Source organism: Magnolia sinica, chromosome 6 (assembly GCF_029962835.1).
Source record: "Magnolia sinica isolate HGM2019 chromosome 6, MsV1, whole genome shotgun sequence".
In the NCBI taxonomy this organism is placed as follows: domain Eukaryota; kingdom Viridiplantae; phylum Streptophyta; class Magnoliopsida; order Magnoliales; family Magnoliaceae; genus Magnolia; species Magnolia sinica.
This window is the reverse complement of record NC_080578.1, coordinates 53,318,632-53,336,632: the sequence shown is the minus strand read 5'-3', so window position 1 is coordinate 53,336,632 and position 18,001 is coordinate 53,318,632.

The following is an 18,001-nucleotide window of genomic DNA, read 5'->3' as shown; positions in this document are numbered from 1 at the left end:
TACCCAATGCCACCTTACCCTATCACAAGTACAAGCAACCATTACTTCTTTTTTCTCAAAGTCAACTCTTTCTCTCCCCACCCATACCTCCTTTACACAAATTTCAACCCAACCCATCTTTCCCCTTCCCATCCCTTACAACAACCATTCCATCTATCATTTCTCTTACTCTCTCATTTCTATCTTCACTCTCCAATCCTAAGAGAAACACCCAACATCTTAGCTCTCCAAGCTCCCTCCTAAATCCAAGTGTGGCTCACTTTCCTACCCTCTCATCTCCCATCTCAACCTTCCAATCTCCATCAACCTCCATCAAATTTGAAGGCAAGGAGCATAGGAGTCCAAGGAGCTAAAGAAGGAGGCCAAATGTGGGTGATTCACCGTTGATTCTTTTATTTTAAGGGCCAACTTATTGTGGGACCCACTTGATGTATGAATTGTAGAAGGGAGGGCCTAATAGTGGTGGGGTCCCTCCCCTTCATGTTCATCTCTCTCTATCTCTCTCCCTCTTTTTCTCTTTAATGTGTGGCCCACCATGATGTAAGTGTACATCTGGCCATCCGTCGAATCCATGGACGCTGGATGCAGTTGGATGGTGTACCATGCAGCTACCTAGCTACTGCTGACATGCGTCAGCAAGTGATGTGGCCCTCTATGTGGCGTGTGAGATCCACACCGTCCAGCCATGTGGACGGTGGATCCCACCAGGAAGTATATGTTATATCTACACCGTCCATGCTTTTGACGTGAACCCCACCATGCAGCATGTGGGGCCCACCATGATGATGGTGTACATCCAGCTGTCCATTCAGGTCAGGACAGGGATGATGGATGCAGTGTTTGTTAAAAAAATGGTAATATAATAATATTATTATTATATTATATTATATTATATTATATATATGCATATAATGTAGTGGTGGGCCCCATGTGGACCCACCTGATGAACGGATTGGCTGGTGAGCCTCACACCAGCTATATAGCTGCTGTATTGGCGTCCCAGGCACGATGGGTCCCAGCTGATGACGTTAGTGAGTGTAGTGGGTCTGGTGATCCAGACCATCCATCCACTAGACAAGCAGCCCGGGGGTTGTTGTATTGGCACCAGTCCCGTGGGTTTCATCCACACCGTCCACTTGCATGGACCCCACGTGATGTGTGTACTTTATTCATACCATCCATATATGTGCACCCCACCTATATACCTGCTACACTAACGTCAGTAAGTTCTGTGGGTCCCGCTAATGTATGTATTACATCTAAACCGTTCATCCATTTAGCAAGCTCAACTCTAGGCTTGAGACTAAAAATAAGACAGATCAGTTATCAGGTGGACCTCACTGCAAAAACAGTGGGATTGAATGTCTACAATTGATACTCTTGTGGGTCACAGAAGTTCTGGACCAATATGATATTTATTTATTTTTATTGGTTTAGGTCTTTGTGACCTTATAAACAGACTGGATAGAAAATAAATGCTATGGTGGGCCCACTGGAAATTTAACAATGGAAATCATTATCACCACTACCATTTGTGGTATGGTCCAGATGATCCTTGGGATATGATTCATTTTGTGATAATGCTCTAAAATGATCTCTAGATATAGATGAATGGTGTGGTTGGTTTGGGCCCATTCGACTTGGCCCATTTAATTCGGCCCATTCGATCGGCCCATTTGTATCGGCCCATTTGATACAACCCTTGGCCCATATGATTCGACCCATTTGATACGCCCCATTTGATTCAGCCCATTTGATGTATTTAAGGTCCTTGAATGAGGCCCCATGATAATATGTATTAGGCCCGTGTGTGAGGCCGTGGGCCCACTATACGTTCAACCCTATGTGGACCACTCCTTGGGAGCAATGTTGGTTAAAGGTCCACATTGATGGGCAATGATGGTTGAACGTCCACATTGTGACCTTCCCTTAGGCCTTGTTAGGCCCATTCTCATCATTTGGGCCCCATTGATATTGCTTGATCCATCATCGGCCGTCCATCTATGAACCCCACCTTACGTGGAGGCCGATTATCGATGCCGATTATCGGTACTGATTATTAATGCCAATTACGAGTTTGTGATAGCATAACATCTTAATACATGTCCATACGCATCATTGCATGTTTGTTTTAGCATCGGGGCCCATAAATGTCCCTGGGTAAAAATCTCTAAACCCGATGGTACCAGATGATGACTCCAATGTCGAGACCGAGTGGATACATGAGCGTACGAGGGCCGAATACCAGGAGGACGCGTCTCCCACTGTGTCGTGGTCGGTTGGAAAGGGGTGTGGCCTTACCCACCTGAGGGTAGGGGCATTGCTAGGTTGAGTTTGACCAGCTCGTGAATGGGTCTGCTATCGACATGCCGGATAGGTATTGACATACTATTGGCTAGGCGGATAGTAAAGTTTCTTATGCTCACTTAGACTACGCGCCTGGGAAAGGGGCAGTGTCATTTGGAGTGTACTAAACCCCGGTGATTATCCAGAGTGAGAACTATGCTGATATTTGATGCTCTAGTGATGAGTTGTGTTAATATGTGGACTCGGATGAGGATTGGCGTGCTTGAGTTGCGTCTCGCATTACATAGTCTTAATATGGCCGATAGCATTCATATCTTGCACCGCATAGCCTTGGTACGGCTGATTGCATTCACGTACTCATTAGCATGATTCTGCATTACTTTGATATTGCATTCTGAGCACGTTCATATTACACACACACAATTACACCACCCTCTAAGCTTCTATAAGCTTATGCACGATTGATGTGTGCAGGTGACGCTAGGGCACAACCATTGCTTCACCGCAGTAGGAGCATGCAATCGAGCTTTAAAAGTTTCCGTTATTATTATCTTATATTTTCCTTTATACACATTGTACCTTAAAGCTTTTGATCATAGTGGATTTTGTGATGGTGTTCTTGTGGTTATTGTTCATGTGTTATGCTTATGGTTATGCTTATTACGAATCAAAATTGATGTTAAAAATCCTCCTTGTAGGATCCCAAGAACGGAACCTGTTGTATGGGTGCCGAGAGCTGAGAATGGGGTACTACGGAGGCTGTCTACGGAGGCTGTCGACGCCGGATTCGGCGATCAGGAATTTTGTGAGCCTAGCTTTCGAGTTTGGGGCATGACAGCAGCCAGGCAAGGACACCCTAAAAATAAAAAACTAATTATAGCAGGAATAGGGTACCCGATTTAGGGATCCCTCAAGCCATCTGATAATGTACTAGGAGGTGAAGACCATGCTCGTGAGATGTTCATGCCAGCCGACACCTTTATGAGGAGATGGGTAGAGAGAGTTTTTCGTCATTCAGTGTCGCATCCTGATCCCCCAACACAACTGTTTAACAATGCTGCAGCACCCCTGCTTGTTGCAAGTATTTAGACCAATATCATACCATCTATACAAGGTAATGCCCTTTCTCATCCTCTAGGTGTTCATGATAATGCCTTAAAGACTACCCACTCAGTCCCACCAAATGTATCTTCTATAAGGGGCCGAAATTTTCCCCCTACCTGTGTAACACCTCGGGGTTCAAAACCCGAGTATATGACTCATTTTCCGAAAACCCAAGTGTTAACCTTTACGGATAGCCAAATTTCACGTATTTTTTTTCTTTTTATTTTTAGAGTGAGTAGTCTAGTGGAAGAGGGACAAATAAAGCATAAAAGGGAAGTCCATATATAACATTCAAATACTCAAGTGGTTGCCTGAAGGCTTATATAAATCAATGTCTCAATACTAAAAATTGAAACAACTAAATACCGTGTGATCATCAAGCTTTTTATGCTCCACGCTAGAGTCTACATGTACATCATCCACATATCCTGCACACACTGAATATTGTTTGATAGCGTCAATGGCTATCCTTGTGAGGTATAACCCCCAAGATTTATCAAGACACCAGGATAATTAAACATAATTATCAAGAATATTTCATAATGAATAGTTTACAATGACCATCAAAGTAATAGGATTGAGTTCATTGGATGTGCAAACGTTAGGTAAATTTCACAATGATGTTCTTATTTAAATACATGAATGCATGCACATACTTACAAACCTAGGGATGCACATCCAGATGGCAAAGTGGTCACCCAAGGAGAACTATCCACCTGGAAAAGTACACAAAGGTACGCTCTAAGGAGGACTAGACACCTTAAAAATACTATGCAATGAGGACACCCAAGGCGAACTAGTCTCTCAGAAAAATACTCAAAGGAATGCTCTAAGGAAGACTAGGCACCTGAAAAAGTCCATGCGATAAGTACAACCAATAGTGATTCAAATGCATGCGATAATAACTTAAGATCACCTAGTAAAACACTATGGTACAACCCATAATGACCCAAGAAACCCTGTGTCTTACATTGATCACCCAGTAAAGTCCGCACGCCACGAAATGCATGATTAGCCCAACCATTATTATTCCAATTTCAAACGATCATTTTTAGAAAGCTCAAAGGTCACTATGGAGGGCTCGTCACTCAGCATAGGCCAACAACTTGGTCATAGTGTCTCATACCACCATCCCCAGCTCATGAGACTAACAAATAAGATGTTTAAAGGTAACCTCTTCAACTAGTGGCTAATTATAGTTCTACAAGTGGAACTTACCATTGCAACGTTATACGAAAATGATTCATCAAAGCCACATAGGGCAAATATTCCATTAAGCCACATAGGAAAAACAGTCCATCCCAAGGATGAGATAAAAAAAAGCCACTTAGGCCCAAATGATCCATAAGATGGTAAGTCCACCTGTAACATCTCGAATTTTCACGGCCTGAGTTTACACTAGTGCCCGAGAAAACCAGATGTTAATGTAATAATTGAATGCTTCAAATCACACCTTTTTTTTTTCATTTAGATCACATTCATGTAGGTATCCAATCACAAGAATAAAATTAATTATACTTCTTATTCCATCAAGGCATAAAATTAAGTTAACTGTCTAATGCCCTCTCAAGTGAGAGTTTATTACATTATCAAAGTGTGCAGTGGAAAATAATTCTAAATGTAATGTTATATTTCTCATTTATTTTGAATAATCTTCCATATAGCAATTAACATCCGCATCTTTGGTTTGTACTTCACTTGTAATGTCTGTATGGTTGGAGAGGGTCAATGCCCTACTCACAATGATGGTTATCCTTTAAGATCAACAATAATTCTAGAAATTCATAAAAGTAATGTAAGGGTTCCGATATGTCTCGTACTCCACCACTATGAGTGGTATCGGTATGCATAACCAATATATGTGAATGCATGCCTAGCAAAGTGTGTGCGGTCCATCATAGGTATTAATCATCACAATGTGGAATATAATTCATAGAAAATTTGGCTCGCCCTATATTCTCACACTACGGAGATTCGTCAGCGTGTCCAATGCTACCGTGGATTTACGTGAACACCTCAAGACGGGACAACACATGAATCGGAAGAATTATGTGACACGATTTGTTCATTTAGCGACTATTTGTAACATCCAATCCCGGAAGTGATGTGACAAGTATTGTGGATTACTTGCATCGATTTGTGCACCACTACCCAAAATCCATGAAATTACGCGTTGATCAAGAGGGTCACTACCCAAATCACATTACGTCCATGATAAAATATATGAATTACTATATACGAGGCCTATAACACATCACTTACATCAAAAGAGAAATAAGTCAAAACATGAGGGTTTTGAAATTCCAAGACACATGCCCAAGACATAAAGGGAGGTAGCACAAGGATGACCTAATAAAGGGGAAGAGTAGCAATAAGCTAACTCAATAAAAAATAAGAGTAATAAATAGGTTAACTCATAAATATAAGGGCAGATGAGCAAAAGGGCAACTCAATATAGAGTGAAAGCACGCATCGCTCTCAAAATTGGCAAAGAGCAAGGCTTATATCCATCACTCCACATAAATTCATAAAATAATGCATAATTAAAATCATATCTTACCTATAATTCTCAAAAGGATAAATAATTCATAATGGTTGATCAATCAATTGCATGGAAAATCACAATAATATGAAAGGATGCAAAAAATAAGATAAGTCATATTAACTCAAATTAGTGTAAGCTTAAAGGAATCCCTCACCTTTAAAATCAATTTGTTCTTAATTGAGGTTAGATGTTGTTTCGACAAGAAAATAAATGCATTTGATTTGGAGGATTTATTCAATAATAATAAAGAATTCAATGAGAGAACAATGATCACATGTTATCTATTCATTCTAAGTTCATTTACATCCTCGGATTCCCTTGATTTTGAAAACAAAGTACAATCAATCAACGTAATGAATAAAAGAGAAGACAATTCAATGGAAATTTTAGCAGTATGTTGACACTTTTGTTGTTCATCGCAAAGGTAGATGAGTCATGCAGACTTAAAGCCCTTGACTTAGTTGTGCGATAGGCATTGATCGTTCTTCCACTTATCATTTCTGTCGTATGGACATACTCTTCTTTTTCATGGAGCTTTTTCTCTGTGCTTCATATTTCCTTTACTTTCTCTTTATGAATCTGGCAAATGGCGCACTTGATCAAGGAAGGGGCATTTTGGGCAAGAATACTAGTGCACGATCTAAAAAGAGATGGAAACTTCATGAACTCGGGTTGTGTCATAATTCTATTATGACATAATTCTGTTGTGCCATAAGTCCGTTGTGCCAAAATTATGTTGTGTCATAATTCCATTTTGCTGATCTTCTATCATGCTCCACTTTACTCTCTCCTTTAGGAGTTCCTTGGACTCTCCAACTTCTGTTTGTCCAAATGAAGATGGGAGAGGGGTATTTATAGGCGTCTCACATGTGTGAAGGCTATTTGTGCATAATAGGGTGCACACAACAACTTCTAGCACGCAACAACTTCCAGTGGGCAACAACTTCTAGTGTAAAACGCCTTCCGGCTCACAACAGCTTCCAGCATGCAATGCCTTCTAGTGCACAACAACTTCCAGTGCGCAACAGCTTCCAGCGCAAACGCCTTCTAGCACACAGCAGCTTCCAGCGCGCAATAGCTTCCAGCACGCAACAGCTTCCAGCGCACAACAGCTTCTAGCGCACAACAACTTCCAACGCGCAGTAGCTTCCAGTGCACAATAGCTTCTAGGTAGGGGTGCACAACAGGGATCTAGGTAGGGGCTCACAACAAGAATCTATGTAGGGGCTCACAACAGGAGTCCAGGCATGGGGCGCACAACAGGAGTCTAGGAAGGGGCGCACAACAAGAATCTAGGTAGGAGCGCACATCAGGAATTTAGGTAGGGGCGCACAATAGGAATCTAGATAGGGGCGTACAACCGGAGTCCAGGTAGGGGGCGCACAACCAGGAGGGTACAATCCCGGGCGCACAACAAGGGGCGTACAACTAGGGGCGCACAACCAGGGGCTTCTTAGTAAGGGCCTCTTCACTCTAACAAGGATCACAATGAAATTTCTACATTGAGGCGATGGATTCTCATTGAGACTTTTAAAGAGAGAAATATATATATTTTTGTGCCCCAACAAATGCCCCCTCGATCCTTCTTTGATTGATTCATGAAATTAAATGGAGGATTGATCTTCCTCCGACCGAAGAACTGAATGAACTGCAACTAAAGGATGACTGGATGATCATGCTTGCATGGATGACTGAATGATCATACTTGACCAGAAGATCGAATGATCGTGTTCGATCGTAAGACTGGAATGGTCGTGTTCGAACGGAAGGCTTGAATGATCGCGCTCAAAAAGAAGACTTGAATGCTCGCATTTGAATGGAAGATTTGAATGATCGCGTTCGAACGGAAGACTTGGATAATCGCATTCGAATGGAAGACTGGATGATCACGTTCGAACGGAAGACTCAATGATCGCTTTCGAATGAAAGACTTAGATGATCGCGTTCGAACAGAAGACTGGATGATCGCGATCGAACGGAAGACTGGATGCCCCCAGCCAGCAGCATCGAGCGGATGCTTCACTAGAGAGGATAAGATTTTCTTTTCATCGAGACCCGTCACTGTAATAGCTGTGACGTCTTCATCTCTGAGTGTCTTGGTCAGAGAACTATCTTTCAATGCTATTGGTGCTCCAATGATCTCTTTGATTAACTCTGGCGACTCTTCCTTTGAACTTTCTATCTCTAGAGAGTTATTTTTTAATGCTGCTCCTGCTGCAACAACTCTTTCGATTGTCTCTTTAATTCATAATCTGCATAACTCAAGCTTTCGAATGATAGTCTTTCCTACCAAATTAATCAGAATTAGTATCTCAAGATATCGTAACTTTCCAATTTAGCTTCATGAAGTATTTATAATTTTAAAACATATCGAAAGCTTCTTCTCTCTTTTAGGTTGTTTGTAATATTCGTATTATGATAATGATTTAATCATTTCATTTTTGTGCTTGTTAACGTGCTTTATGTTGCATTCTTTGCTCGTTATATCACACTTTTGAAGATGTCATTTCTAACTCTTAGGGTTCAACCGCTGAGTCTTGTACTAAGTTTTTTTCTAGTTTGTGCTCTTTGGCATTTCTTCATAGACTTTTTCTTGAATCTTTGCTAATTCTGAAAAACAGACAAGACTTCTTTCAATTTTCATATAATAATTTTCCGAAGGCCATAAAAGTTACTAATGATGATTTCATTTGTTCTTTGTCTCTATTAGATCTGGTACGTGGTGTCTTGCGATATCATTATTCATAATTCTTGGCATATGAATTCCTCCACCACGCATAAGAATTTATCAAAAAGACCAAGGCATAGATTACTTTGAAGACATAAATCATGCCCCCTTTCCAAGCCAATCATTGCATAAAGATTCCTTCAGAAGATAATATTTTTGAAGTGAAGCTTGCTGATACTCTTGAAGGATGGATAATTTTTTGCTGCTCTTTTAACGAATCCAAAGAATATATCTGAATCTTTAAATTGTCCGGGAGAGAATGATGATTCTTCGCTAGTTTATTCTCTGCCGCCTTTGAGAATCTTGTGCGATAATATTTCTCTATTATCAAGAAGGCAAGAATAAAAAGACCTCACGGCTCTTGTTAATATATTAATTGTCTTAAAGATTTGAGTAGATAATTGCCAATATTTTGAAGGCATTTGCTGTTGTTGTAATTTGAACCTGATTCAAGAGAAACGTATTTTTGCATGTTGTTTACTCAATATTTAAAATTTTCATCAGGCAATTGCATATTTGAGCATATCTAAAGTGAAATATATATTTGCAGCATTTTGATGCTACACATAGTTTATGCTTTTTGAGCAGTGGTGCTAGTGTACTTTTGACTAACCATACCTTGACTGGACAAGACTGAACTTGTCCTGACTTGACTGGACTTGACTGGACATGACTTGACTGGACAAGACTTGGGCTTAAAGAGCAATTATAGTTTGCCGCCGATTTTGGGCTGGGCTCAAGAGCAATTATAGTTTACCGCCGATTTCGGGCTCTTTAAGTCATTGAAGTTTTTATATAGATCTACTCAAGCATTCACTGTAGTCATATATAGACGATGATGATAGGTCTTATGCATAGTTGGCCGTATAAGGCTTGACTAAGCTGCCTTAAATGATAAGCAATCATTGGTGACGTGATAGTTGATCGTACATGCTTTGCTGAAGATAACTGATCGATAATTGATATATCGCCCCTACTGTTGTTAATGATATTATAAAATTTGGCCCAAACAGAGCTTCATCTTGGTAATAATATCAATTCTGATAATCTTCGATAATAGAATAATCTTCACGTCAGCGATTTGGCGATGGCAATGGTAGTTTTACTATTCCACCCAGTAACCATCGTCGGTGCTTGACAATAATAATATACTTCAACTTGATATGCTTAGGAATCTATCTTTTCTTCATGTATAACATCAGCATTTTAGGACTTTGCATTCCTGAGACTTTGGATTCCTGAGACTTTGGCTATCTGAAACTTTAGATTCTTAGACTTTGGATTCTAAGACTTTGGTTTTTGAAACTTTGATTTTCTTGGTATTCTGTTTATCTTGCCCCCTTTTGATTTGGAAGTATTATGCTAATAATCTTCAAAATCAAAACTGTAATTATCTTCAAGGATAACGTATTTTGTATGCTTTTGTCTACCCCCTGAATGATTATGCCGTGAATCTTCTGAGTCAAAACACAGTGAATCTACTTGGTATTAAGGGATGATATATTTTGATGAACTAGCAGGTATATTGATGAAAATTTGCCCCCATGATGAATATACTTGTCTTGTTTCTTCTTGCCAATTCTTCTATGGAGCGAATATTTTCAATCGGGACCATATGGGATTACTTTCTCTTTTATTTCATATGTACTCTCTATGACAATTTTATTATCATTGATTATCTTTGGTAGAAGACCTTTTCTTCTTTGCTTCATTTCCTTCAAATACTTTGGCAGTGGTAATTCGATTTTCTCCGCAGCTAGCCATCATAAGGAGTATGTCGTCTTCTTCAAATGTATATTTCATGTAGTCCTTAAATTGTCCGAACCCTTTCTTTACTTTCTTATTTGTAAAAAATTGCTGATGTTCTCTTTATTAGAATTTCAACTCTTTACCTTTGACAATCCTTCATTTTGCTTTCTTTCTTTGGCATTCTCTGTTGTTATTCTCTTAAGACTTTGAATTAGTCGATTAATATGAGAGTCGAGTAGCTTCACTTTAACTCTTTTCAAATTGTAAATTTAACTTACTCTTATATTCTGGGAAGTCGTGACAATGCCCCCAGGGTTCTCTATTGACTGATGAATTCATTAATTGATTTGCTTTCTTGTTGGTGTGCAGCGCCTAATTTAGTCGAACTAACTTCTCATCTAAAGGCTTTCCTCAAGGTTTACTATTGTTCACGGTAGTCGCTGTTGGAAAATTAGGGATTTCTTCAGTAACATGCTCATCTAATGTAGACTGATCAACATTTGCTAGCAAATTTTCTCTTTTCTATACACTTCGAATGTACTGATATCAAAGGAGAAAGTGAAAACTGCATTGCTAATGCCATCGAGGAGGATGAACTAAATGAGTGAGGTAAAACCGCGCACGCCTTATAACATTTCATATGATTGACCTGCTATCCATACTCGGCAGATCGAACCCTTTTAATTTTTTAGATGTCACTATCATCCTTGCTTCATCGTCTTGATGTGCTACGGTTGAAGTAGAAACTTTCCAAATATTACCTGATATTGTCTGTCCTTGATCGCAACTGATTTGATCTTCTCTGATACTTTCTGGTGGAAATTCATTGGATGCGAAGTAGACAACCACATTAGTCAGGAGAAAGGTCGTTGTGGTATACCTGTCATTCAGAACAGAGTGTTAGTTATTTTATTTAAATAAAATTGTACTTTGTTTTTAGAGATGAACCAGAGATTCTGGGTTTGATCCCTAGCAGAGTCGCTATTTTGTTTCGACAAGAAAACAGATGCGTTTGATTTGGGGGATTTATTCAATGATAACAAAGAATTCAATGAGAGAACAATGATCACAAGTTATCTATTCATTTTGAGTTCATTTACATCCTCAGATTCCCTTGATTCTGAAAACAAAGTACAATCAATCAACGCAATGAATGAAAGAGAAGACAGTTTAGTGACAATTTTAGCAATATGTCGACGCTTTTGTTATTCATCACGAAGGCAGATGAGTCATGCAGACTTAAAACCCTTGCCTTGGTTGTGCGATAGGCATTGATCATTCTTCCACTTATCCTTTCAGTCGTACAGACATACTCTTCTTTTTCCTAGAGCTCTTTCTCTGTGCTTCATATTTCCTTTACTCTCCCTTTATGAATCCGACAAATGGCGCACTTGATCAAGGGGCATTTTGGGCAAGAATAGTGGCGCACAATCTAAGAAGAGATGAAAACTTCATGAACTTGGGTTGTGTCATAATTTTTTTATGCCATAATTTCATTGTGCCATAATTCTGTTGTGCCTTAATTCCATTTTGCGGATCTTCCATCATGGTCCACTTTTCTCTCTCCTCTGGGAGTTCCTTGAGACTCTCCAACTTCTGTCTATCCAAATGAAGATGGGAGAGTGGTATTTATAGGCATCTCGCATGTGTGAAGGCTATTTACGCACAATAAGGTGCGCACAACAGCTTCCAGCATGCAACAACTTCCAGCACGCAACGCCTTTCAGCGCACAACAGCTTCTAGCGTGCAATGCCTTCCAGCACACAACAGCTTCTAGCGCACAACAACTTCTAGTGCATAATGGCTTCCAACGCACAGTAGCTTCTAGCGCACAACAGCTTCCAGCACGCAACGCCTTCTAGCGCCCAACAGCTTCCAGCACGCAACAACTTCCAGCGTTCAGCAACTTCCAGCGCAAAGTAGCTTCCATTGCGCAACAGCTTCTAGTGCACAGAAGCTTCCAGCACGCAACAACTTCTAGTGCGTAATAGCCTCCAGCATGCAATAGCTTCCAGGTAGGGGCGCACAACAAGAATCTAGGTAGGGGCGCACAACAAAAATCTATGTAGGGGCACATAACAGGAGTCCAGGCAAGGGGCGCACAACAAGAGTCCATGCAGGGGCGCACCACAAGAATCTAGGTAGGGGCACACAACAGGAATCTAGGTAGGGGCGCACAACACTAGGTAGGGGTGCACAATTAGGAGCGTACAACCCTGGGCGCACAACGAGGGGCGCACAACTAGGGGTGTACAACCAGGGGCTTCTCAACAAGGGCCTCTGCACTCTAACAAGGATCACAATGGAATTTCCACACTGAGGTGATGGGTGCGCATTAAGACTTCTAGAGAAAGAAATATATATATTTTTGTGCCCCAACAGATGTTTACACGTGTTCTTTGAATCCAATTTTATCCTTATTCAACGTTTATTCCTAGCCTTTCATCTTTGTAACTGAGTGAACATCTCTAGAATTTACATAAAACTTGACAGTTGGAAATATAATATGGGAAGTTCGAGTCAGTCACTCACCTTTAAGAATATTGAACTTGGCTTGATCCTAGATTCGAGGCAATGACTCAATGAGTCATTCTCTTATAGCACCTGCGTTCCTTTTTCTAAGAAAGTTGTTCTCTCTCTCTCTCTCTATATATATATATATATATATATATATATATATATATATTATTTTCTCTCTTTATCGCATGTTCTCTTTGCCTTAATTTGGTTGTCAGTGTTCCAGCAAAGGTAGTGGGGGATTTATATCCTTTAAGGGTCTTCAAATCAGCCTCTACATAGCCTTATAGTGTTGGGTTACACCGTGCGCAGAAAAAGATTCCTATTCTCATTGTTCTTGTCGATTGTTGCTTCCTAATTAGGTTGGATTTTAAGGGTTAGATGTTGATCATCTGCCCCGTATAATGACCATTCCAATTTATCGATCCATGGTCAGATAGAGGTCAATAGTTGGGTTCATTTGATGAGGGAGATGAAGGTGTTGTAATGGAAGAATTTTAGTCACTATGTATATCTTTGTGCTGTTTCCTCCGGATGGTCTGAATTGATCCACTGGAGCTTGTTGGGCCCTTAGATTTTAAGACCAGATCAGTTCTCTCAGTGGTTCCCACAAATCATTGTCGCTGAGATTTCTTTCGGCTAATTTCTTAGTCTAAGCTGGAAACCTTATGTTTTCAGCGTGTTGGGATCCCTTATCCTTCATAAAGTCATTGATTGTAGGTAGATTCCATTCTCTCATAGTTTAGATGGTTTAGATTGCATCCAGATCAGAAGTTCCCTAGTAAGGAACTTCTTTCGGTCCTGTTTTATTGGTCACTTTGCAGTGGCTGAACTATCGCTTTTAGCCGATCTCCATGATCAGGTGGGGTCCACTATGATGATTTTTCAAGATATTCACTCTGTTCATCAGGTGTGAATAGATCGTTTCATCTAAAATCTCAAATATGAAATGGATCCATAGGCCAGGTGTGCCACACTTATCATGAGTCGATGAAACCCTATGGTGGAAACCACTTTGCACGGCCATAATTCTCCCATGAATGGATTATTTTTTATGGGGATTTTCTTACTAGATTCACCGAGGCTCCGTGATTAGAATGGGGAGAGGAAAATTAGGAATTTCCACCCTTTTTGCTCGGGTGTTGGCTGTTGCAACGAGTTTCTAAATTCCCATGGAAACTATTTAAGTTACGATCTAAGTAGAGCCCATCATGGCATTCGTTACACAATCCAATCCGTTCATCAACATTGTAGGGTCATGTTCCGCTATGGGCTCAGATATGGAGCATATTTGAGCCTTAGGTGGGCCACACGTAAATATGCGTGAGTGAAATCCACATGCAAAACTTACCTAAATTTCACATGCAACGATATTGTGTAAATAAAAATTTAGTTTTATAATTATAAATTTGTCATTCTCCCATATAGAAAATTATGTCGTCCATACCTCCTCACTGCACCGTCCAAAAGAAGCAAAACTTCACCATAGATCCTTATTTCCTAAGATCTCTCAATCGGTTAAATTTTGTCTCCCGATCGCTCAAGGATGACCAAGATGCTATTTTAAATGACCGACACACTCTGTGGCTTCAAAATCGTGGTTGTACACATTTATTTACAATATTAACTTATAGTTTGGACATATACCCTAAGATCTTAGTAATAACCGATTTATCCTAATATTCAGATGGCTCGTTTGGTAGATCCAAACATGATGGATGGTCAGATGATATGTTAAAAATAAGAAAACTTGATGGTTAGTACTCTGACCATGTGTATAGGTGGATATACGATCAGTTTTGTAAATGGATGAACATAAGTAGGTTTTTGAAGTGATCAAGATGTAGAACACATATACCATTAAATTCAAGTGACTTGTTCACATGTGTAAGTTCCTTATATTGTAGTTTTGATAGTGGATTGAGCATATTCATAGGTGGTGAATAACATGAACATATCAAAATCTCAATTTGATATGTGTACGAGTAGATGCAGAGATCAAGTAGTTAGTTTTGTATGATTGGGTGGTCGAAATTCACAGTGGACGACCAAATATCTTTACCTAGTGGTGAATAGTTAAATGGGCAGTCAGTTATGATAGAGACGTGAGAATACTCGAATATATGATGATTTTTTCTTAAAAATTAATGGTCGGATGACTTGATCTATGGATGAAGATTATTTCTGATGGTCATTTAGATATAAGGTTAGGATTTGCTAAATTAGTATCATACATATGTGCATGCTAAGTTAAATTTCATGGTAACACTCGAGAACTTTCAATACTCGGCTATTGAAAAGTTTGCGGTGTTACACCACTACATAATTTCATTTAATCTATTACACAAATGGCCACTAGTTCAAGGACCTCCAAATACACCATAAAGTAATCACAAGTAGTAAAACAAGTCACATACAATATCAATAACTCTTATCCATATAAAATGTTTCATTTAAAGCAGAATAGAGATATCTGCGATCCATAGCATATTCAAATACTTGAATTTAAATCCAACCGTCAGTCAATTATGAAGAATCACACAAATAGTAACTAATATTTACTACCATTTTTATTGAATAGTAAATCAAACAATTAATGAAATAAATAAACTAAGATAATTATCATGATGTAGAAAAGCTTGAAGGGTGATCCTCACCTTTAAATTAGGTGATCGCAACATGAACGCTCCAATACTCGAATCCAACTCGAACAGATTAGATCAAAGTTTCACACACCATCTATGGTTAAGATCTTATCTTTGGGCTTTGATCTCCAACCTAGATTTATGGTTAGCCATTTTAGGAATTCTAAAATTTAAGTTGTACAACGGATGAAAGTTCGTAATAGAGGTTATAATCGATGATGATAATAATAACACTAGTTAGTATAACAATCTAATATAAATGTATAACATCAATTATAATCTTAGTAAATAGTAATAAAATGATACTAACCCTTAACATCAAATAAAATAATAATGATATTAATAATAAGGGTAAATAATGACGAATCTGATTGATGAAAAGAAACAAAAATTCTCACCTATGTCAACTTGGTTCGACTAAAAGCCCGATTCGCTCCCAACTCGAACCAAACTTAGCAAGTCGCCCACATGTGGTTCCCTGATGTCGTTAGAACTGAACTGAACTAGACTAGATTTAACCCATCTCCACTGATTCAACCTCGGTCGAGTTGAGTTGACTCATCAGTTGCACCACACGCTTGTCTCCCCTTCGTCCATGTTGGAGCACAAATTAGAGAAAAAGAAGATGAAAGTTAATGTTGTTTGGTTGCACGGCATGCAACACTAAGATTGATAAAATGCCATTGTGTGGTTCGCAATGAGAAAATATTGATCGCGCAACAGGAGTATGCAATGGTCCATTATGCCCCACGCAATGGGACCCACTTCCTGAAATTATTGATCGCGTAACAAGGATGTATTGCACGGATAAAGGTGTTCGCACGCGTGGAAGCCTATAAATACCCCTCAGCTCTCTTCATTTTCATTATTCAAAGACACCGAGAGCTAACAGAAGATCGAAGATCCTTCAAGACTTTACAAGGTATTGGAGAATACCTATTGTGCGGTGCGTAATAGGGTAGCCATGCAACAATGGACCAGACACCCATCACGTGGTGTGCAACAGACCTGGTCTATTGCGTGCACAAGGGTTCTTTATTCATCAGATTTGTTCTTTCGAGCGATCTGAAAGGAAAGGAGCTTTTGAAGGATTGAAATATCTACAAATGAATATCATTTTTGAACAATAACTTCTTTGATCAGAAGATCATATCACATCCCGAAATGCTACCGAAATCGATATTTGAACATGTCTGAATCTTGTATTTTATAGTTATTTACTTATTTTGGAATCAAGGTAGATATGAAAATATAAACGAATTCATAATGAATAAAATACTTTGTGATGACTATTCTCTTTTTTTTTTCTTTGTTAATTATTAAATAAGATAATTCTCTAAACAAAACACATTGGTTTCTATATCGAAATAAAATGGCAACTCGTTAGGAATTTCTTTCTTCTTATTCAACATTGACTTAGAAATTATTTAGAGAACTTTTATCACTATTTGGTGTCATATAGACGCCAAAATGACGACTCTAAATGGGAATATCCTCCCCTTCATCTCTAAAATGAAGTGTAAATTCATTTAAATCCTTATTATTGACATATTGTTCTTTCTATAGAAAAATCACAATTTCAGCCAATCGTAATGGCCACTTCTTCCGGTAGAACAATTTGCTACTTCATGCCGACTGGATTCGTTGTTGAATACCCTTACAGTGAATCTCAAAACCGAAAGAATCAACCAGTTTTGATGAAAAATGACATGCTACGAGCTATCACAGGGGTGATTTCTGCATCACCGCTAGCTCAAGATAACGGTAAGGAATCGATCATCGTACCTCCACGATAGTCAAAAGCCTGATCCCACTCAATCACCAAATCAGCTCCACTACGAATGATCAAGGGGCCAGTTATGCGCAATGCTGTAAAACAAAATCCCGAACTTACTTCACCACCTTTGTATCTTGGAAAGTTTCTCTGCTTTTCTAGTTTGCAAGATTTCCTGCCCCTTCCCACTGCAACCCCTCAATGGACTAGGAAGGAGAAAGGTAAATCACTTGCGGAAGACGAGTCGCTTTCTCCAAAGTTCACCACACCGTCACAAACAATGTCTCCCCAAGCTGCACCTGGATCATCAAGTTCCTACGCAAGTATCAAAGAATCTAGAAAAAGTTTTCCCTTGTCAAATCCTCCTGTGACTGCATATCCTTCCTTTACTCCAACAACAACAGAGTCTGGAAGCGGAGAAGCTGTTGTGTATATGGCAGAAACAAGTCAAAACCCGTTGCCAACGACAGATGAACACATAGCCGAAATATCTCAAACACAAAAAACTTTAATGGAGGAGTCTCTGAGAATCACTAGCTACTCTCGCTTATAACGTAGCTTAGATTGTGGCTCCCCCTGTCATGGCAACCATGAATGGCCACGAACAACGGCAAGAAGTTTCACAGCGAGC